The sequence below is a fragment of the Biomphalaria glabrata genome, chromosome 17 (genome assembly GCF_947242115.1).
Source record: "Biomphalaria glabrata chromosome 17, xgBioGlab47.1, whole genome shotgun sequence".
Taxonomy (NCBI): domain Eukaryota; kingdom Metazoa; phylum Mollusca; class Gastropoda; family Planorbidae; genus Biomphalaria; species Biomphalaria glabrata.
Window position 1 is genome coordinate 385,251 of NC_074727.1, and position 10,055 is coordinate 395,305.

The following is a 10,055-nucleotide window of genomic DNA, read 5'->3' on the forward strand; positions in this document are numbered from 1 at the left end:
ATAATCTACCCCATGTACTGTGCTACCTAGACGACATCTGCATTCATGACATTACTTGGTCAGATCACCTACAACATCTAGAAATGGTTCTAGATACATTGAGGAGAAATGGTTTAACCGTGAGACTATCTAAAGTGGAGATTGGTTGCAAGAACATTTCCTTTCTAGGATATGTAATTGGAGGACACTCACTGAAACCGCAACCTGAACTACGACAACGGATTATGAATCTTCGTCAGCCAACAACCAAGAGACAGGTCCGTAGTTTATTAGGACTCTGCAACTTCTATCGAAGATTTATAGCAGATTTTGCGGAGATGACTGAGCCACTCACAAACCTGACCAGACACCCAATGTGATCAGATGGTCACATGACTGTGAAATATCGCTGCAGAAGATAAGAAGATAAAGAAGGCGTTTGCTGAGGAACCGATCCTGCGTCTACCTGAATGTCAGAAGGAATTCATACTAGCTACTGATGCATCTGCTGTTGCTATCGGGGGATGCCTAGCACAGGAATCACAGGGCATTCTACATCCCGTTATGTACGTCAGTAGAAAGTTGTCTTCAGCAGAACAACGATACAGCACCGTAAAAAGAGAGTGCTTGGCAGTTGTTTGGGCAGTAACCAAGTTGGCCAGGTACCTGTTAGGCAGAACATTCGTACTCCGCACAGATCACGCACCCTTACGTTGTTTAAACACAAGTAAGTCGGTGAATTCCAGGACTTTCAGTTCGAAGTGCAGCATATTCCAGGTAAAGGAAACGTGGTAGCGGACATTCTGTCACGCTTATCATGAATATAAGCCTACGTGGCTTCTTACAAGCATGTGTTGCCTGATCAAAGACTGTGTGTCATCAACTAAGACTGTGTGTCTTCAACTAAGACTGTGTGTCTTCATCTTCTAAGACTGTGTGTCTTTATCTTCTAAGACTGTGTGTCTTTATCTTCTAAGACTGTGGTTCTTATACTAAGACTGTGTGTCTTAAATATAGACTGTGTGCCTATTACATTGAAGTCTGTGTGACTACATTGAAATCTTTGTGACTATGTTTAAGTCTGAATGACTACATAACCGCCTGTGTGGCATATTCAGAGCCTTTGTGGCCTATCGAACGAACATTTTTGTTGTATTGTGGTGTAATGTTTACTATTTGTTTTATAATCGTTTTATTTAGTAATCTTTGTAAAAATCGATTATAATTTTAGGAGGGGCGAGATGTCACGGCTGAATGTGTGTATGTATGTAATTCTAATCTATTTTTACACTCTGCGCGATTGACCGGAAGTGTGTTTGTTCTCAGAGGGTGATTAGACAGAGCCCAGCTTGTGTGATATGCCGTAAAGATCATTAAAGTTTATGCATTTGATCTAGTGATTTAATTGTTTTATTTCGTTAACTACATCTGAACCAGGGCCACATAGAAACGTAGCGAGACCTATGGTAGATTCTATCGAGTGATAAGTAGATAGAGTTATATAATAGGAAAGCTGTGACAACTACCATATGCCAAAGGCAATATTTTTTTAGTGAGCTGAAAGGTGGTCGAAATAACCCCCCTCCCCCTTTTTTTCCCCCGAAACGCTTTAAAGGTCAGCTTGCTTTAAATGACATAGAAGAGAGCACCTGGCAGCAGGTGACTTACAAATAAAACACCAAAATTTACAATGTTTGAAATGTTCAGTTGAAACTGGAACATTCCAAAACCTAAAGCGGCCATGACCTTCGAACATTTGTTTTAACCAAACAGGATGAATAATAAAAAGAGAGGGAAACAAACGCTTTTGTAACGTTTAGACGTTAAATCAAGAAATTCGCCCCCCTCTCCCTTTTTAAGGCCTACTAAAATACTTTGATAAACGCAGAAGATAGATTTCTTATGATTTCTTATCCTGAAGAGCGTGACATGTGACCCTATATCTATGCATCAGTCAAGCAGAAGACAGTGAAAAAAATCCGTGGCCTGGAGTGGGAACAATGTCTCCATTATCTTCATAATTAGATTTACATGATGGGAAGTGAAAGAAGATAAAATTGCAGCACTGTCATGAGAAGAATGAATCTTCGGTACAGTTTATTTCTTTTTGAGCTCATTCGGAGGGGCCTGCTGAGTGGTATAGCGCTTGGCTTCCGAACCGGGCGTCACAGGTTCAAATCCTGGTAAAGACTGGGATTCTTAATTTCGGGAAGGGTACCTGACATTAGTTTTGGAAACGTAAAGGCGGTTGGTCGTTGTGCTGGCCACATGACACCCTCGTTAATCGTAGGCCACAGAAACAGATGACCATTACATCGATCTGCCCTATAGATCGCAAGGTCTGAAAGGGGAACTTTACTAGTTCATAGGGCGTGTGAATGGGGGATATCTGGATTCCGGAGATACTAATTATGGCAGTGATGCCTAGCTTACAGGCCTCTAGAATCTCCGGCACGTAAAAGGACCCCATATCTCAAATAGATCAGGGACTTTTCAATTCTAAACACGGCACTGAGGTTGGATAACTATTGACTTATGGGAAGTTGGAAACCTCTATTATGTAAATGCTCTCGTGTCGTTTTACGGTGTGAAGTTACGCTATCAATTGATGGAATGGGTGATTCAATGGTGAGATGAATGGTTTATGTATTAATAGTTACATAGCAAGTGACCTAGCTAGGGCGGGGGGCGGAGGTAACTCACCAGGTGACATCCGTCAGTGCTGACACCACAGTGAATAAATTTAACTTTTGCAAAAGAAAGCTACAAATATTTTTTAAAAATTTATTCCTACTTAATGTTCAAATAACAGAATGAACTGAACATTCCTATTAGTCATTGTGCAAACAAAAAAAGTGAAACAAATGCCATTATGTGATCAAACCCACGACATTGTTGTTATTAGCGCTATGCTCGATCAACTTAGCTATCCAGCTGTTACAATCCGCCTATACATGGGAGGTTACCCCTGCTGGATGTGAAAGTCGTTTAGAGGGTGGGATCACTGGCGAGCAACTCCAAACCCTAGTTCAGTCTCTTGACGACTGGAACATCTTATGTAATAGTGGAGGATTAACATACTCTATAAAGAGACACAACTCAGAACTTTATAGTTAATGAAACACTTTATTGACTATACACATTGTTTGCTAGTACGTTTGTGGATCATCAGATCAATGGAGCTCATTCACCAATCGTAAACAAACAACATTTAGCCACGTGGTGCTCTGTCTCTTCTATATAATTTACGATCTCATGTTTAATTCATGATGGTTGTCACGTGACAGTTTTTTTCGTTGTTTTATCAATAAGATCACATGACTAAATGTTGTTTGTTTACGATTGGTGAATGAGGTCCATTCAACAAAAATACATCGTCCAACATGGACTATCTACGATAGGAAAAAACTTTTCTACTCTCAAAACTCTCCACTAACTCTCTCTCTAACTTTAGTCTGCGACTCTGACAATATCCGTACTCTCACTCTCTCGGAGCCCAGTCACCAACTAACTTAAAAATTCCTACATCTCATCTCTCCCTACACACATTCACGTGGATCTGTTGATCACAATCTCACTATCTCGTGCAAGCCATAGTAGAGTAAAACTATACATTTATCCCTACCATTACAATAAGCAAACACAGCTTGTAACATCAGCCATACTTTTATTTGCGAAATTTGAGCTTGAAATACTTGTGCCTTTTACCTCGTTCCAGTTTTTGACCTCCCTCCACATTTTATTGACAATAAAAATAAATAAATAAAAAGAAGTAAAAAAAAAACAGGCATCTCAAATATTTTTTAATACTAATAAATGGACCGGCCTCTCCCTTCATATCCTGCTAAGAACCACTGCTGACCTTAAAAAGTGGAGGGTTTTGTTATGCGAGCTGTCACAGCACCTCTACGACTAAATTCAAGGAACAGATGATGATGATTATAAATAGAATACTTAGATACTGTCCTTGCGAACGCCGGTATGGACAGTATAGAGAGACTTCTTTTGGTCCGACAGCACGCTGGATAGGGCACGTATCCCGTATGGGAGACGAACGTATGCCAAAGGCAGTCTTTTTTTGGTGAGCTAAAAGGTGGTCTACGTAACAGAGGCGCCCCACGGAAACGCTTCAAAGACCAGCTTAGGCGTCAACTTTCCTTGGCTGACATAGAAGAGAGCACCTGGTTGCATGCGCCTCAGAACGAGACAGCTGGAGGTCACTCACGAAGGCCGCGGGATACACATTTGAGACCAAAAGAAAATCCGCTGCCGAGGAAAAACGCAGACAACGATAAGAAAATCTAAATCGACCACCTGCGGACAATGGTTATGCTTGCCTTGGATGTGGCAAAATATGTAGGTCACAGCTAGGGCTGCGCAGCCACTTGAAATACTGCACACCTCACTAATCTTCGGACTCGAAGACAAGCCTTATTATTATTAGATACTTATATCTTAGTTCCTTGTGTTCAAATATACGGGTAGACACTGAAAAAAAGAAGAAGCAGGACTATTGCCAAACGTCTTTTTACAAAGCTTATATTTATATTAACTCACTCCGTCTGTCTGTCTGGAAGAATTATTTTACGATTTTCTCCCTTTTCCCATTCTCAAATCAAGTGGCACATTTGCACAATTGTTGTTAGTAATGTTGATCGAAGACAATACATGAATCAATTAAAAAATAATAACCAGTTAGTTTATCAATTAGTGGTAAGTAATAAATTTTGTTTTATATTGAAAATGGATAGGCAAGCCTTGCAGTTTTGATAGATGTAGCAGTGATTGTGCAGTGCTTCCTCTAAGTAAATTTTTTAAAAGTATTTTTTTAATTAGTTTGTTTGTTTTACAAAAGCTAGAGACGCTTCAACATGTATCTCGATGAAAAAGATGAGACCTTAGATCCAAATGCTAATAAGAGGTCTCTCTCCATATCAAAACAACGTGATATTTTTGCTGAAACATTGCCGAAACAAAATATCAAAAGCGTTAGTTAATAGACAAGGGAACAAAAGATGTATTAGACTATGGTGAATAGATTGTTTTTATACACCGGGTAGAAAGAAGAGTGAAAGTGCTCAAGCGTCTGGTCACTACAGATGCTCAACTTGCGAACTTGTGACCGCGTATTAAGGATTGGCAAAGGGTGAACACTACCTATCGAGACGTAAAATGCCACAGATAAATCAGACAACGTATTCTGAATAGGCCTACTGTTTCCCTAAGCAGCTCATTAAAGAATAATAAGCAAAACATGTTTCTGGTCGCGTAAACTTCGTACTGTCACCTAGGTGGTCCGTGTCGCCCGCCGCCATGAGAGAATTTGGGGCTAGGATGTAATATATTTTTTATTCTAAAGAAACATTCGATAAATATTTGTAAAACAAAATTGTAATGGCAATTATGAATATGATTAAAATTTCATAAACAACTAATGTTTTTTTAAAATAGAATCGTTTACATTTCTTTGTTTTGTACCTATCTATCAATGTAGTAATTAGCTCTTGTATTGGGGTTCAACAACGACTTTAACACCTATCTTTTTTTTTTATTGAGCTATAAACTCACCTAACGGCACATGTGTAGAGTTGCCGTAAGTCATAAATACGTGCTTGCTCTGTCATTGCTATGAAAAGATCTTCTGCGATGTTCTACACATTTAATAACACATCGTACGTTGTATTTGCATAAAAGCCATTATATATACTTATTGGGCGCAATGATTACATGGAAAGAGTGAGAGTCTCGACCTTGAGTGACATGCCCCTAATTCATTCAATAAATTAATAAGTTTATAATAAAAACACATATGAACCAGAGTACGAAGCTAAGAGCATAGCCACCCGATGATAACAAATTTTGCAATCTTTCCAGTTTCTCCTCTCTCTCTGACTCTCTGTAGCTCACCTCCATCAAATGACTAACTAATATCTTCTTTAAATTTCCTTTTATTGAAATTGAGTCTTATGTTCGTTTCCGTGTTTGTCTTTTTTTTAAATAATTGTTTATTATTTATAATTATATAAAAGTTTCTGCTTAAAATCCATGATAGAAGTTTTCATTGAAAAATTAAAGAAAATTGATATAAGCACGTTTCATTTTCCCAATTTATTTGTATTATTTTTTTTTAAAAGGGGGAGGGGGGGGGGGGGGCTGCCATGTTTGACATTAATGTTGTACATGTTTCGGATGTTCCTCCAGAATTGAAAATAATTTACTTCCTAGTCCTAACCTCTCGCAGGACGATGGGGGATGGGAGCTAGCAGTGTATGAACCTGCGACCATCGACAAGTCCGAACAACAGTCTAGCGCGCATAGCGCGCGACCATGCAGCCATCCTACATGTATGCTAAGAATCGTTGTTTGTTTTTAAGCCAAGGATAAGAGGTCAGTTGGGGTCAACATTCCAAAGTCAGGACAGGACTGTATTTGACCAGTTGTTCTGCTACACATCCACACATACGAGTGTGTGTACACGTTGTTTTGTTTTATTTATTTTATTGTCACGTGACCAGGAGACCTGGTCCCAAAAGAGGCAGGATTGCTTGGGTACTTATGTTATATAATACAGGCGTTACTTCACCAAATAACATGATCACGTCCTACGCGTCATGCATTCAGTCATGCATATTAACCAATGACTTACATTCTGCCAAGTCACTGGTTATCCTGGCTAGCTTAGGCAACCCATTCCATGCTCTAATAGCGCTAGGGAAGAAGGAGCATTTATACAAATTTGTCCTAGCATATGGGACGAGGAATGTGCATTTATCTTTGTGTCATTCTGAGTATTTTATTAAATTTGTTTTTGTATTTGAAGATTATGGTTCAGTGTTTTATGTATAATTGCTGCTTTATTTTAGGGAGAAAGCATAGTAAAGTTCCTCTTTCAGACCCTGTAGTCTATGGGGCAGATGATGTAAAGGTCATCTGTTTCTGAGGCCTCCGGTTAACTAGGGTGTCGTGTAGCCAGCACAACAACCAACCGCCTTTACTTTTCCCCAACTAATGTAAGGTACCCATTAGATCTGGATGGACTCAGAGGCACACGAAAATTTCGAAATTTAAAATCCCAGCCTTCAGCTGGAATCGAACAAAAAGCAGTTATTTCCCTTTTACGAACGTTCGGCGTTACACAGTCATAAATAAATATATTTATAATGCCTAGTTTTTGTATTGATTGATTGGACCTGATATATTAGATTTCAGAACTGGCAAGAAGAACGAAAGGTCAACTTTGTAGGGGAGCCAATTAGTCGAGAGAAGTGAAGATGTTACTTATAAATGAGTACTCATTTTATTTTGGAAACTATAGAATCGTGTCGCTACAGGTAACTTTGGTGCATATATACTGCCCTACAGCTGAGATTCAATGTGGTAGAACAGGGGTTCTCAACCTGTGCATCGCGAAACCCTTGGGGGTCGATTGACAATTTGCCAGGGGTCACCAAAGACCATTGAAAAAATGGATTGTTATTGTCTATTCTTCAATCGCTGTGTGTGTGCGGGGGAGGGGGGGTCGCGGCTAAGTGGGGGATTGTAAAAAGGGGTCGCTGAGCATAAAAGGTTGAGAACCGCTGTGGTAGAATCTCCCACCATTTCCAGGGCTGTTAAGTTGCCACTTTGATCTGCCAAGAGATATCTGCTCTCCGTATCTAAAACAAAATTCGTAAAACCAAGTGTTATTTCTACAAGCTAGAGATGTATCTTCAACACAGAAAATATATATGTCTTACATATATCCATGTGTTAATCGACCAAAGTATGTGGAAGGAGACAGCCCAAGACCAAGGTCCCTCTCTCTCTCTCTCTCTCTCTCTTACACAATTTCAAGGGCTTTATTTTCTATTTCACTCAAATTTTGAAATTGCCTGTCTTAATTGGTACAAATACATTTGTTTTGTGTGTGTGTGAGAGTGTGTGTGTGTGTGTGAGTGTGTGTGAGTATGTGTGAGTGAGTGAGTGTGTGTGAGTGTGTGTGAGTGAGTGAGTGTGAGTGTGAGTGTGAGTGAGTGTGTGTGTGTGTGTGAGAGTGTGTGTGAATGTGTGTGTGAGTGAGTGTGAGTGAGTGAGTGAGTGAGTGAGAGAGAGAGAGAGAACCTATTCGTGGATCCTTTCAAAGCGAGACATTGCCGATAATAATTCATTCTATAAAGGATTGCTTAGGCTGCTTTTCGAAATCATGCATTCTTTAATGCGTTGCATATATATTGTTTTCTTTTAAAGAGCATTATATTCGTGTCTTTTCAGAATTAATATTCCCATGATCTTTTACTCCTTTTGTACCTCTACTGTCTTTTTTATTTATTTATTCCTAAATGGACCGATAGTTTCAGAATATAGTGACTCGAAACACAAAAGCCTTTGACGGTGGGCCGTTTTCAACTTTTCGTAAACTAATGATAATGATTATCACGATTATATTTTGGAGAGATGTGCATTTTGTCCACAAATCATCTAACATACGCTGGATTCGGAAGTGCCTATAAATTTGTCAAACACACCTCTAGGACAAAATGAAGCAACTCAGTGTTGAATATTTTTCTTCAATTGATATAAAACTGAGTAACTTAAATGTAAGCCCTTACTTACAAGAATGGGTTCTAAACTTTTAACCCAACGGCCCAGTATGTTAAAGTCAACAACACCAAATCCCCAACTCGAGTACTATGTACGGGTGCTCCACAAGGTTGTGTACTTTCTCCTGTACTATACACTCTTTACACTAATGACATAAGAAGCATCTATGACTCAATTTAAACTCATGAAATTCGCTGATGATACTGCCATAGTCAGTTTTATTTCAGGAGACGAAACTCAGTATCGAAACTCGATAGAAGAGTTTACAAACTGGTGCACCGACAACTTTCTAGAACTGAATGTAACAAAAACTAAAGAACTAATAGATTTTAGAAAGAAAAAAACAAACTATACGTGAACTGCAAATAAACACTACATCTATAGAACAAGTAAAGGCATATAAATATCTAGGCGTTATCATCAACAACAAGCTTTCATGGGAAGACCACATTGGAACTCTGACAAAGAAAACAGCCCATCGACTCTTTTTTTCTATACAAACTCAATAGCTTTAAACTAAACAAGAAGATCCTTGAGACTTTTTACGGCGCGACTATACAAAATCTGCTAACATACGGAATAACTTGTTGGCAAGACAACGCCTCATCTAAACTGTTGCGACGTCTAGAAAACATCATTAAAAAAGCATCAAAAATTACACTCACAACATTACCACATTTTGAACAAAAGTGCCTAAGAAAAATCGAAAAAATCTTGGAAGACAACGGCCACCCGCTCCCTCAGAACTACGTCAGGTCGTCGCGAAGTGGGCGACTGCTGTCAATCAAAACAAGAACGGAGCGGTACAAAAACTCGTTCGTACCTCACTCGGTCCGGCGCCTTCGACACGGAGGTCACGCTCGGTCAGACTCTTTCACCGCCCCTCATTGATCAGGGAAATGCACCAAGATACCTGTGTGTAGTCGCTGAATGAACTCTTTATGTTGTCTGTTGTATTTATGTGTATTTTTCTGTTGTGTTGTCTTTATATGAGAAAAGAGTCCTTGTAATCACAACAAATTTCCGTAAGGATCAATAAAGCAGTCTTAGTCTTAGTCTTAAAATAAATAATCCTAAGTACAAGTCATTATACATTGACTTGAAATAGGCCTAAAGCAGGTTAAGGCATTTCCTGGTGGCGACCCGTACATGATAAAATTTACGTTCGAGACTCTCTTAGAAGCTGGGGACCTAGAGGAGTGGTGTAGGCTCCCGCAGTAGGTCCGTGAGAAAAAAGTTGGTCATAAGTAAAACGCAAATAAGTTTCACTTTTCATTTTTACTAATTTAACGCTATGTTTAGAATCCAAAATTACACTGGGCCTAATGAAATTTTACTAAAACGAGTTCGTTGTCTTTAGTGTTTTTTTTTTATAGTGTTGGCTACATAATTTTAAGCGTTGTATAAAGTTCTTACTGGAGATAGAATTGAACACTCGGCGGGTTTCTGCTCAAGCCGGCAAGCGGTCTGATTTCGAGGCCGGGTCCCGGCGCTCA